This window comes from Aphelocoma coerulescens, chromosome 5, assembly GCF_041296385.1.
Source record: "Aphelocoma coerulescens isolate FSJ_1873_10779 chromosome 5, UR_Acoe_1.0, whole genome shotgun sequence".
In the NCBI taxonomy this organism is placed as follows: Eukaryota; Metazoa; Chordata; class Aves; order Passeriformes; family Corvidae; genus Aphelocoma; species Aphelocoma coerulescens.
The window spans coordinates 998759-1012370 of record NC_091019.1 but is presented as its reverse complement, the minus strand read 5'-3'; the positions used below and the strand labels follow the sequence as shown (position 1 = coordinate 1012370).

The 13612-nt window shown below is 47.8% G+C and overlaps 1 long non-coding RNA gene across 2 annotated transcripts; it reads right to left on the bottom strand.

Moving 5' to 3' along the window:
- Positions 1 to 10324: 10324 nt before the first annotated feature.
- Positions 10325 to 12072, bottom strand: LOC138112077 (uncharacterized). Of its 2 annotated transcripts, XR_011151541.1 has the most exons (4): positions 11983 to 12072; positions 11775 to 11859; positions 10648 to 10704; positions 10325 to 10418 (listed from the first exon to the last, which is right to left on the bottom strand). It is a non-coding gene; the product is annotated as an uncharacterized lncRNA (long non-coding RNA). The 2 variants fall into 2 exon arrangements; XR_011151540.1 differs by having other exon boundaries at positions 10648 to 11859.
- Between the last annotated feature and the right edge of the window lie 1540 nt (positions 12073 to 13612).

The window sequence follows — 13612 nt, the reverse complement described above, 5'->3', positions numbered from 1 at the left end:
AGTGTTAATTCTAAAACTTTTAAGCTCCAAGTCTGACTCCCAGAAATTTTATTGGCCCCGCTTCCCAGCACAATACTCAGGCCTCACATGTCGAGGAAAAAGCAGTGCAGATTAAATAATTAATGCTTCTGGGTACTGTTCTCCCTCTAAACTACACACAATCCCAAAGGAACAAAACCCTTAAAGAAGATGGATTGCTCTCGCTAGCACAAGAAGGAGAAATCTGACAGGGATCTACTTCATCATTCTGCCAAGGCTTTGTCAAACACCTCAGCTCCTGCACTTCAGGGAATAAGAAGTGGCTTATAAGAAGTGACTTTTATGTCAGTGAGCATGTTATTATGGATTAATCTTGCACTGGAGAACAGTCTTCATACCCTACTGCATCACCCAAAGAGTCTGCTGCCTAGTGAGCTCCTGAGTTGTATCTTCCTTGTCAATCTTATCAGCCCCTTGTTTGATTGTAAAAACGTAAACAAAACGCAGCAAGCATTGGCCCAACGGCTCAGGACTTGCATATCTCTTCCAAAGAGAGGGAGAAAAAAGAGTGTTTCTCCCAAATCACAGAGTTTAAAAGTTCATGTTATCTACATATATTTTTAAAAGAAAAAGAGGAACAGTAAAATATCAGTTAATGTGCCAGTGGTGCTCCACTCTATTTCTGTTCTCTTCTTCCACTTGTAGCATCTCTAAGAATACTTTAAAACCAGCCAACCAACCAAAACAACAAAAAAACGACGTTGAAATGAAGCTGAACAAGAAGCAATCTGACTGCTGGCTTGTGGGCACTCCACTGCCTGAGTTCCAGTAAGGGAGTTTATCCTCTCCGCAGTTTTGAGCCAGATCCCAAAGTACTGAGCATCAGCTTCTAGCTTTTTTAAGAATTTAACTGTAAGAAAAGCTGCTGGGGAAGGCCATGCTCCAGGCATATTCATGGGATTTCACCCGTGCAGCTCCCTAAGCTGAACTTGTGTCTGTCTTTTCCTCTACCTTGCTGGGCTTGGCTCATGCGTTTCTTGAGGGGAAGGCCCTGCACTGACCAAAGCATGGACTGACCTCAGAGAAACAGCTTCTGTCAGTGTGGACCTATCCTAAATGGACCATTTCCCAAAGTAATTCAAGTGCCTGAATTTCACTTACTCCAAACTGCTTTTAAAGAAACCTGGTTTAACACATGCCCTTTCTAAGCAACTACTGGGCAGCGCTCCTTCACTCCCTGTCAGTGTTATTCTCTGACCCTTGGAGAAAGGCTTTAAAGCAACAAAGGGCTTCTTAAGCACCAATAACTTACTCAGTCAAGAATTCAAATCAATAGCAAGGGCAGAGCCTGACTTCAAAACCTATTTTAAAACAGAATTTAAAAGCAGTTGCATTGCCAATTGACAAGATTAGAAAGGTTTCCTTAGCAGTTGTGATTACAAAGGAATGAACTGTGCAGGGAGAGGACCGAGCATGGAGCAAGTGGGGAGCAGGGGGGAAGAAGGGGGAAACCTTCATTTGCACTGTGGGTTTTTAACCATCATGATCATATCTCAACCAGTCTAATCTCAAAAAAGGAAAAGTTTCCTGGACATTTTTCATTTCAGCAAGAGCCTAAGGCAGCCCTCAGCAGCAGGAGATTGGAATAACTGCAATCCCTTGAGCAAAGGGAGCAGGGCGTGCTCCTCAAAGCCAGACCTTCATCCACAGCACCCAGAAGGTAGCAAAACAAGGCTACAACAAAGCCGTAAGTGGGGAATGGGTTATCAAGGGTTTTATAAGGAAAGGTCTGAAAAACAGGACCTGGAGGGTGAGAGAGGAAAGAAATAGTGAGATAGCTGAGGCCTCTTGGAAAAAAAAAGGGGGAAAAGGTCGGGATTAAATTCTAACTCAGCTGGAGCTGATCTTAAATGTAATAGGGGGAAATTGCAGCAAGAGGAGACTTCTTTATAGCAGCCAAGTACTGGGATAAATTCACTATAGAAACAGAGAAATCTATATCAGCAGCAGCTCTCTGCAAAGAGGTCAGGCATCCATTCCTCATGGCAAAGCAGGGCACAGGGAATTGTGCCAGACAACCTCCTCCCCAGGTTGATCCCAGCCCTAATTTCAAAAAATTGCACAAAAATGCAATTGTGCATTAACACAGCAAAGTCTTCTTTCCAGCTTATCAGGCTTTGAGATGCCTTAGATTGAGATGCAAACCCAGCTCCTACCACTGTGCTGTGCTTGGACTCTCCCCCCCCTTTCCCCGACCCCATCTCCTGAGCAACCAACAGCTCGCAAGGAGCCGGCACCCCTGGAATTTCACACTCGGCATCTCTTCCAAGCTCAACAGGTGAACAAACAGGTACTCCAACACCTCCTTCCTTTGTACTTCGGGCAGCACAGACCCACTGGGAGAAACTGGAATCCAAGGGCAGATGTAAACATGGGACTCCTGCTTGCCACTGTCTCCACCGTTCTCCAGCTCAGCCCTGGGCTGGGAAACAAAAGACAAGAAACATTTAAAAAACATCCTTGAGGTGTCTTGAGAATGCCCAGGCCTGGAAGAAAGACCTTCCCATCGCTCTCTTGGCCTTTTCCCACTCTGAGGAACTGTGCAAATGCACAGCCACACCCAAGCTGGACAGCCTGGGATGTTTTCTGCACACCAAACGCCACGTCCCAAGCACCAGGAGCCTGAAGATGTCCTGGATTGCAATTCACAGCATCAGTGAACCCTGCACAGGACAGCCAAGTCTGACAGGAAAAACCTCACTGCTCCAGGCTACTTGGCTCCTCCCAAATCCAGGCCAGCACTCCAACAGGCTCTAAGAACAAAACAAGAAAGAAGGGAAATGATGCTTTTTGTTTCAGTTGAGCTGCACATTTATCTTTTCCCTTTTTGCATTTCCAGGATGCAGGAAGTGAGAAGGAACTTGAGGAGATGTGCTCGGTCCGAGAAAAATAATTTTGAAAAAACTGTGCCTGCCTGGGCAGCTGCAGTTATTGCACAGGCATTCAGGGCTGACAGTTCCCTGCGGGGAGAGCTCAGCACATGTCCACAGAGGCAATCCCAGCATCTGCAAGAAAGAAAGAAGCAGCAAAAGGTGATTGCTTCTCTTTCCAAGGTATTTCAAGTGCTCACACCCAAACCAACCTTTGCTCTTGATGCGAGTGATGCTTTCTGGGGGAAATCAGCTGATTTCCAAAGTTCCCTTCCTGCCCCGCGCCTGATGTGCACAGGAGAAAACCCCTTCCCTGAAGGGACTGTGCTCCCTCTAATCCCATTTGCCCAGTCTGTTCCATGGGGATATTGCCAGCCTGGGGCAGCAGAGGCACCCGCAGCTCTCAGCACTCTCTGCTCCAAGCACAGCTCTGGGCTCCTTTGCAGACTGCCTCTGCCATGGGGTTTTCTCCAGGAGAAGCCAAGGAATTGCTCATGTAAGGGTGGAGATTAAGTTAGCCCAAAGGGAAGTAGAGAATAAATATCTCATTTTTCCATCAAAATGCTCATGCTCTGCCCTACAGATTATTTCAAGTTTTTCCCACAAGCTTTGCCCTACCCATCACCTCATTTTTACCCCAAAAAGTAATTTTCTATATCCTCAAGAATGTCTCAGTGTCTATCCCCAAAATTTTCACTGTGTCTCTGCAAATGACTGCCTCAGTTTACCTCATTATGTTCATTCTCTTCCCTGGGGATTGCTTCAGATTTTCCTTCCGAGCTGTCCCTGTCTGTCCACTTCTGATTTCTTCTTTTTTACAAGAAAGTATTCATTCACTACCTCTGGAGATTATCTCCAGTTTTACCCCCCAAAATTTCCCTAACATTCACTCTTCATTGCCTGATTTTTACCTCAGTATGTTCATTCTCTCCCCTAGAGATAACCTCCGATTTTACCCCCAGTATTTTCCCTACCTGCCCGCTAACTATTTACTCTTTTTGACCTATAAATATTCTCTTTCTGCCCTGGAGATTTCATCAAGTTTTACTATGAAATATTTCACTATCTTTCCAGTACTGTCTCACTTTACCTCACGATGGACGCTCTCCCTGCCACACATCCCCCCAGATTTCACCTCCAAAATTATTGCTACTTGTCCACTACTTATTACCTGATTTTCACCTCCGTATGTCCATTCTCTGCCCAACAGGTCATTTTAATTTCTACCCCCAAAACTTTTCCAACCTGTCACCTAGTGACTGCCTCAGTTTAGCTCAAAAATGTTGTCTCCCCTAGACATTAACCTCAGACTTTACCCCCAAATTTTTTCCCTGTCTACAAGTTACTACCTCCCTTTAACTTCATTATGTTCATTCTCTGCACTACAGACTCAAATTTACTCTCAAAATCTCCCTGCCTCTCCAACACTGATGACTTCCTTTTTACCTCAAAACATTTATTTATTTTCTACCATGGAGGTTACATCAAGTTTCACCCCCAGAATTTACTAATACTCCCACAACTGATTCACTCAGTTTACCTCAAAAAGTGTTCATTCCCTCACCTAGAGATGACCTTGTATTTTACCCCCAGAAGTTTCCCTACCTGTGCACAACTGATTGCTATAGTTTACTTCAAAATCTTCATGCTCTCCACTACAGGTCACCTCAAGTTTACTTCAAACATTTTCCATACCTATCCATTACTGATTATCTCAATTTTTACCTCAAATAAGTCATTCTCTACCTACAGACACTGGATAGTAAATCATACAAAGATCTAAAAGTCTGCACAAGAAACAGCAGAAGGTTTTCCATGAATAACACAAGTTCCTTTTTTCCTCTCCTCCACCTAGGACTGCTACCAAGAGACAGGAGAGTTGTTATCAACACTCGAACCTCCCAAGCGTTGTTATTGCTCAGAGAGCTGCGCCGGCACTGAGCTACTCCCATGCGCCTGCACGGCTTTGGGGAGGGGCAAGACCATGTCCCACTCCTGCCTGGAGAAATTTCAACGCCCTAAAAAGTCATTTCCCTTCTCTCTCTCTGACCCAGGGCCAAAGCAGCTGTGTAGAACAACATGGACTATTCATGGAAAGGATGAGTCAGTTGTGGGAAAAACACTAGAGAAAGACTATCACCCCAAATTTCAGGGTGAAAACACACTGCTTGTTAACAGGAGCACACAAACTCATTTAAACCAGAGAGGAAACTGCACACCAGGAAAAGAGCTGAAAGATATGCTCTGCCTTGGTTGATAATTCCAAAGGAAATGCCCCACCGATCATAGGCAATTACCTATAATTTTACCTCCATTATCACTGGATTTCTGACTTGGGTTTCTGTGGAAGTGTTTCACAGATGCCTCGAGGGGTCAGGGGCTTGGTTGGATTCTTTGTGGTTAGTCCTGACAGGCCCAAGCCAAACCCACCCACCTACATCAACGCTCCACCCCAAATTTGCATGAAATACTGATAACAATTTATAAATACTCCCCTTCCCTGTCCTTCCTTACACATCCATAGAGCAAATGTACTCTATCCATTGTTCCCAAGAGCACCTCTCCAGCCCAAATCCCAGTTTTCACAAACACAAACCAAATAGACCTAAGACAATTATTCCATCAGTGCCTGCAATTCTGAGCTCCCTGTTCCCTGCCACTCACACAGCAATCTCACCTCAGCCCAGAGACTCCCTGTCCCCAAAGGGAAACACAACCTGATGGGGCACAGCTCTGGCACCACATTTCCCCTTGTTCCTGGAAAGCCCCAGGTAAATCCAGTCCCTCAGACCTTGCATCCCTGAACACCAGGAGAGCTGGAGTTTTACCCAGATCCCAGTGCCCTGCACAGCTGCACTGACACGAGCACAGGCTGATCTCTCCGCCCAGCACCATCCCTCATTTTCCTCCCATTGCTCCCCAAGCGTCCCCAAACCACCCCGTGTCTGTGCCGGGGCCAGTGCCTGCCCCGAGCCCAACCAGAGGCTGTCACCCAGCCCTGCACCAGCTCCCACCCCTGGGAGAGCTGGGAATGCACTGAGAGCTCAGCTCCCTGGGCTCCCCAACACCCAAACCAGTCCTCAGACACACAAATAATGCCCAACCTGCCCCTCCGGGCACAGCCAAACACCACAACTCCATCATCCCCAAGGAACTCTGGCAGTTGCCTCTTCACCTCTGCCCTTTTCCAAAAGACACAAGTAGGACTGGGCTGTCAGAAATGGTATTCCCTAGGCAGTTCATCCCCGCAGAGAGGAGAAGAGGAACCCTGTGTCCCTCTGACTAACCCCACAGCATGGGCAGGACCAGCTGGGCTTTTTGTATTCAAAATTTTAAAATGAACTGAAGAACCTGAAAGGCAAAAAACACCACACACAAGGTTAGAGCCAGTCAACACACACACAGACACACACACTCTCAGACACCCCTTCTTCAGCTTACACTCTGACTGCAGCCCTTACTAGAAACACCCTCCCCTAAAGAAGATGTTAAAGCATCTTCCCGTCTGCTTCTCCTTGATGTGGAACAGTAGATCCTGGGAAAATTGGTAACATCAGTGACCATAGGGATCAAAATCTGCCTCGGGGACCTGCAAGACAGCATGAGGCAGTCTACAAGTAGCTGACAGCTAGGAGTTATCCCCACACCAGGCCCATAAGCTTTCTACCCAAAAGCCCACAGACAAGAGAAGAGAGTTTTAAAACTGTTCAAATGAGCCACGACTGAATGTGCCAGGGCAGGGCAGCTCCAAGCATAAGTGGCACATGGACACAGTGCATTAAATATAAGCAAAGATGACATGAAGACTTGAGAGAACGCTTCAGAAGATAAATTCTTGAGACCAGGATGCTTTGAGACGACGGAAGCTATGGAACTACTGCAGTGAGGAGGGTCTAGTACACTGCATATAGAAGTCCAAGGGAATGGCACATGAAAAAAGATACTACCAAAACTGAGAAGGAAGACGGATAGGAACATCTTGTGTACTTCTGGTCTCAAAAAGCAAAACCATAAAGATGCCAGAATAAGCCCAATCCAGAAAAGTATGCAAGTACTCCCGCTGCCGATACGGCCCATAACGATGCCTGTAAAGAACTGAGACATCACAAAGCCCTGTGACACTGAAGACAACGGACACAAACCACATCACATAGACACAAATTGAAACTGCCCAGCAGTTTCACCTGATGGACCCAAGATTCCTAGTGCAAGATGAGCCAGAGGCCCACGATGCCAAAGGAAAGAAGGCTCTACGGCAGTAGTATGTGACAGTGAAATGTAAACTCCCTATGAGAAGTTAGTGCCAAAGCTGGTAAGAGGATGCTCAAGAAGTGCAGCAGGCCTAGAGAAGGAGGCAACGACTGCCAGGTGATACAAAGGGTTCCCTAGAGAAGGATTCTGCCGCCAAAGGCTGAAGTGACATCACAAAACATGACCGACCGACAAATGGCCAAGATGCCCGCGTGTTACGCTCAAGAGTGTGGCTCCACTGAAGAGTAGGCAAAATTTAGACCATGGCAATCATGCCAGACCCGAAGGCAGGCTCCTCGGGTGAAAAGACGGACAATGACATCAAGACTCAAAATCCAGTGATGCGAAGCTCACGAGAACATGGAGATGGGTTGGAACTGCCCGGCCCGGCAAAGGCTCGAGTGATGCTGAAGAAAAACTCCCTTAACGTCCAAGGGGCCCGGCCCAATACAGCCCTCTCCTCTCAGCTAACTTCAAATTGCCTCCTGTGATTCCAAAGGTGTTTGCCTTCTCCCAACCAACAGTCCCCACACTTAGCTCTCTGAAGACCAGCAGACGAAATCCATCCTCGACAGAAAACATTGCTTCAGCACCTTGGACGTCAATACATGGCCCACAGTCCACTTCGGCGGCTGCAAAAGACAGAACAATGACAAAATTCAGACTGTGATGACACGTCCCAGAAGTGACCCCTTGCACAACGCCCCTCTCCCTCATAACTGCCGAGGCTCATCGCTTACCGGCCGTTTCCAAACTTAGGCTCTGCCCCTACTTGTGGTACCTAAGACAACAAAACAAACTGTGACTATTGCCCTCCAGAAGAATAATGCGCAGGCTCCCTCTGCACCGCTGGCCCAGGCTCACCTCAAATCTTCATCCGACTCCGGAGGTGGCCCGGACGATACCTGCAAAGCGAAAAGGGACACGCTTCGCATGCTGCCACGTACCTCTCACCTATCAGTCGCCCCACCTAAATGCCAACTCACCTGCTCGCCTCTGTCCCTTGGCATGCCTAGGGCAGCAGCAGCACCTGCAGAGAAGCAAAGCAGAAAAACATGCTGAGAGACTGAAACCACAGCCTCCCCGCTCCAACTGAAGTACACCACACCCATACCTTAAGCTTGCACGCACCTGGCCTCCAGCATCCCCAGGGCCAGGACACCTTCCCAGTGGACCACCTAAAATGCACAAACAAAAGTGGATGCTTAGAGCTGCACCAGAAACTGATACCCAAGCAGTAACAACTCATTCTGTCCACCAGTCACCGCTCACCTCGCTCCATCGACCTTGACCACTGCTATTCAGCATTACTTCCTACAAATAAAGATGAAGAACAAAGCTGTAACACAGTCACCATTTACATTTGCCCTGCAAAGACAAACGGTGACTGACCTTCCTGTGGGAACCACCTCACCTGCTATGGGGGCACTCTGTCACAGGTTCAATCCCTCTGCAGCTGAAAGAAAGTTATGACAAAAGTCAAAGTACTGCATGAGAACTTACCAGCTCCAGATATCTTGTGTCAATCTAGAAATACCATCTTGAGTCCAACTAATCCCTACATTACAAATGTCAAGTCCCTAGGACTTATCCTATTACACCTACACCCAGACCATGTAGCAGGGCAAAGCAGCCCCGGCCCAAACACACAGACACCTGTGACACAGGAGATGACAAACAAGGGGATGCAACAAGGAGAGGAAACTCTCAGCAAGAAGAATTACCAATGAGATGACCTAGATGAGGCCGATGAGGCTCAAAGAACTCCGGCAGAAAAAGACCCTAACAGAAGGACTTATGCCAAGAACCGCAAAGATGGATGCCCGAGAACCGTACGGTTGGAATCCTCCACCTATCCTCGCATTCTCACAAGTCCTAATCTGTTATAATGGATCGTTGTGGTGCACAGCTGTCAATACAGCTCAGAACAAGACTGTAAAAGGTGTCTGACTCGATATTGCTAAAGAGAGATGCGATTCCGATGCATGTCCAAGCTTGCAAGTCAAAGGTTCAAGAGTACCAGCGTCGGGCCAAGGAATGCAAAGGAGACGCTAAGGATGATGCCCAGCATTTCTGATAAGCCCCTCAAAGGGGTAAGGCAGAAGACATGTGACACGATGCCCAAAAGACACAGAACACACAATAGACAAGTGACACAACACACACCGGGACTGCTCTGCCCTGTACACCTCAGCATTGTGATCAAAAGTGAGACTTTCCCTTTACATGGCCTAAGGGGCCCTCTCGTGGACATCCCCATCTCCAAAGCTAATTCAAAAATCCCTCCCACCAAGTCCTGACCCAGCACACCACTCTCATCCCCCTCCCTGAGGTGTAGCCCTCGACTTAGCTCTCGGATATCCAGGGATGCAAATCCTCATCAGGTGCAAAAGAAGGCCGCCTCGTCCTCTGGGGAGTTCCTGCCCTCAGTGAGCTGTTCTCTCTTAGTCTACTACAAGAAAGAAAACCAAACATCAGTGCCTGAACTCAGCAGCACATCAGCCAAAACCCAACAATTCCACTACTCACCGTCTCCTGAGAACGCCCCGGTCCTCGGCTCATACACCGTGGCCGCACTCCAAGGCTGCCGGCGCAGGGTATACCTGGGTTAAAAGGAGACAAGGTGATGGGGCATTGCTGAAACTTGAGTGGACCCTTGCTCCTCCCTCCCTCCCCGAGTCGCTGCAACTCCTCAACCATTGCCAAAGGCTGCCCAGATGGCACCTTCAAACAGAAAAGGTACAGGCTTCATCGCAGAGTCCTGTAATAGTTCTGGAAGGCTCACAGGGGCAGCTCAAGGGTGATAAACTGGCTCCATCAGCTGGTCCATGAGGGGGTTCAGCCCCTGTAGGCATAATACGAGTGGGCCACCTAAAACACACAAATGGATGCTTAGACAATGCATGCTTTGAGCTGCCCCAGAATTTGGCACCCAAGCAATAACTGGTCTTGTCCACTGGTCACTGCTTACCTCACTCATTTGACCTTGACTGCTGATATCCAGGTTTACTTCCTAAAAATAAGGACAAAGAACAGCCCTGCAACATAACCACCATGAAACACCACCCCTGAAAAGCTGAATGATGACCAACCTTCCCAAGGGAGAAGGGGCAAAACAAAATGGAAAGGCACATACCGATGTAGTGTCCAAAAGTGCTGCATTGCCGAGGTAGGTTCCACCTGAAAGTGCTCGACTGTGACCTCTGTCTGGAAGAGTGTCTCTCATGTTGGAGTAGCAATTTGAATGCTGCAGACCACCTGTAAAACACAAAAAAATCAAAGGCTACTTATAGTTTCATCACTAATACAACAACTCCAGTAACATCCAGTTCTGTGCTGGAATCAATACTCATCCAGCTCATGGTCCCCCCGGTGCCAATACCCTGCTGCTTCAAGCACTTCACCTCTTCAAAATGAAAGTCCCAACAGTGAGGTAAACGTAGAGCCCAAAGTCAGGCCATAGCTTGGACTTCAGGCACCGACCCACCTCGTTGCTGTGCTCCTCTGGCCTCCTCTGTTCACATCAGGTTTACATCCTATCCATCTGCAAAAGAATTATTTGTCAAAGTTACCCAGACAGACAGGGAAAGCTTAGCCTTTCCCAAGTTCTCATTCCTCAAAGCAAACTGCCTAGGATCCCACAACAGTGGGCCTTAGGACAAACTACTATAAAACTGCAAGACACCACTGCACCACTCCCACATCTGCACTGAACATCACACAGACTGGCCACAGTCACTCTGTCCGAGGCATGGCTCAGGTGGCTAAGCAAAGCAAAAGGTTCCCTCTAAAGTCTCCTTTCTTCTCCACCTACCCCCCCTCAGGGCTACTCTACAGGGCAGAGCAATTCCAGGCGAGACACAAACTCAACACATTATACTACAAACAGTAGGACACAAGGATGATAAAAAAAGCTCCCGGCAAGAAGAAAGATGGCAAGAAGAAGAGACGACGCCAAAAGAGACAACCGAGGGTGTGGCAATGGTGGATGAAGGAGGCTCTAAGGAGCAGAAGAAAAGACTGTAACAGTGACCTGTTCTAAGAACTGTCAGTCACAATGATCAAGATAGCTGTGAGAGACAATGCCACATTTAGAATGCTCCCATCTCCTGACAAGCTTACAAGCCCCAGGACATTACAGCTCACGGCTGGAAAGGATGGATGGCAGTACAGCCAGGAACAAGGCCTCAAAAGACATCTGACTCAATGCTTCCAAGATGTGATTCCAAGATGCGGCCAAGCCCACTGGTAAAAGAACAAGTGATATTGGCATCCTACCAAGAAGTATGAAAGTTCAAGAAGCTAGAGATGATGGCCAATGCTTATGATAAGCCCCTTAAGGATAAAAGGCACAGAGATCTGATCCAAGGGATGCCAGAGACACAAAACACACACGGGACAAGACAACACACACTGGAACTGCTCTGCGCTGCACACCCTACAGTTGCAATCAAAAGTAGGGCTACTCCCTTTAGCTTACCTAACAAGCCCCTTGGAGAGCATCCCTTTCCCCTACACTAATTTTTACATTTCTCCCAGGAATTTCCAACCCACTACCCTGCTATCATCCCATCTCCAGGTCCTGGTCCCCAACTTAGCTTTCAGATGACCAACAATGTGAATCCACACTGGATGCAAAAGGAGTCCACCTCAGCCATCTCCAAAGGCACTGTGATTACAAGGTTGGCCTCTTAGTCAGCTATGACAAAGAAAACCAAGATCAATGCACCAGTGGAGTGGCATACAAGCCAAATCGTAACAAGTCAGCTACTAACTAGAACTCTACTCCTGCTCCCACTCATACTTGCAGTCCTTAACTTACCTATCAGAAGCCTCCATCTCCAATGTCATCTCGGACCCAGGGTAGCTCCCTCTTGCAGCACAACGAATCTGCCAAAAAATTTGAAGTATCGTACCTGACACAATCCAGAATTTCAGGAAGTTACCATGAACCATGCATTCAATGCTATCTTCTTCACAGAGTCTTCAAAGCTTCTATTACTTCAGATACCAAAAGTACCTGCTGAAAAAAAGCTGAGAAAACCCAAAAGACCCCCTTCACAGAAATAAGAAGACACCCTCACCCCACCTAACCCCACAGAGGAAATGGGCCTCTTTTACCCGGGGCTGGGGTTAATATACCCCTGGCCGGGCCCGCCTCTCGTTCCCACAATGCCCGGGAAAAGGGAGGAGGCAATTTTACCATCAGGGATAAAAGCACTGGGAGGAGTTGCAGCTGTTTGGCTGCTCTGACTTGAATTCCAGGTGAGTAAAGGGCTCTGTAGATGCCTTCTTTTTTACTACAGCCATACCTGCCAAAAGAGTAGATAACAGGTAAGAGAAGAAGCTTCTTGTCTCAGCAGTATAGGCAGGTGAGTTGGGTAATTCCTCATTAACTTGTGTAATTGTTCTTTAGTCATTCCCGGGTAGTATGCTGTAGCTAACTAAGTAGGCAAGAGAAGAATAGTAATTGTATAAACAGTGTAGCTGCCACTGGGGCCTCTAGTTAGGGCCATATACATCATGAATAAGAACAAGAAAAGTAATGGGCTCTTGGGCAGCATTAGGTTATATATGTGCTGGGCTCGCTCTCTTGTGAGAGATTTGGTGCTAGGGTATGGGTAGAAGTGCGGATTTAAACCCTTAAAGTGCTGAAAAAGGGGAGTTTGCTTCAACTGAACCCCTTAAAATGAGGGAATAGGAGATGTTTGCCTCTACTTAAACCAATACTATTATAACAAATGGGTTCTCCTCTCTGAATTTCCTGAAATACTGCAGCCTTTGGTACTTCCTTTCCATGAAACTTCTCCATCCTGCCCTTCAATCCTGTTGCAAACACGGGGAAAACCCAAAAATCTGGTTTCCTCCCCCCCCCCCCCCCCCCCCTTTACACTTTGCCTCCTCTCTTCCTGCAGGTTTTGGACTATCCAGGCTCGCATGTGGATTAGACACCTTGGAAGCTCAGCTCCAGGTGGGATTGCAGCAGTGTTGGAAGCACCAGGGATTCTCCCAAGGTTTGGTGTGAGGAGCTGCATCTTGGGAGGAGCTGGGATTTTGTGCAGTCTCTCACAGACTTAGAAAATAGTAAGAAAATCCTTGCTAGCAGCATTTCTTTATCTACAGTCCAGAGAGCAGGCTGGTATGGCCAGAGTTGGGACTCAGAAACAGTGACTAAATCCTGTTTTCAGGGCTTGAGGAAGAGAATGAGTCCTGTGTGTTTGGGCTCACAAAGAGAAACTGAAGTGCTGCATTTTGCTGGACCTGAATTAAAGCACAAGGGCTGTGTTTTGATGCTCAAAGCGGGCTCTTCGGGCCAGGGCGAGTCTGTGTCTCTGAGCTCCGAGTCCTGCCTTAGGCACAGCCCGAAGCCGGGCTCCCCGGCCTCACGCAGAGCTCGGGAGCAGCGACTCAGCGCCGCGTCCGGGGCTGGTGGCAGAGCCCGGGGCCGCGTC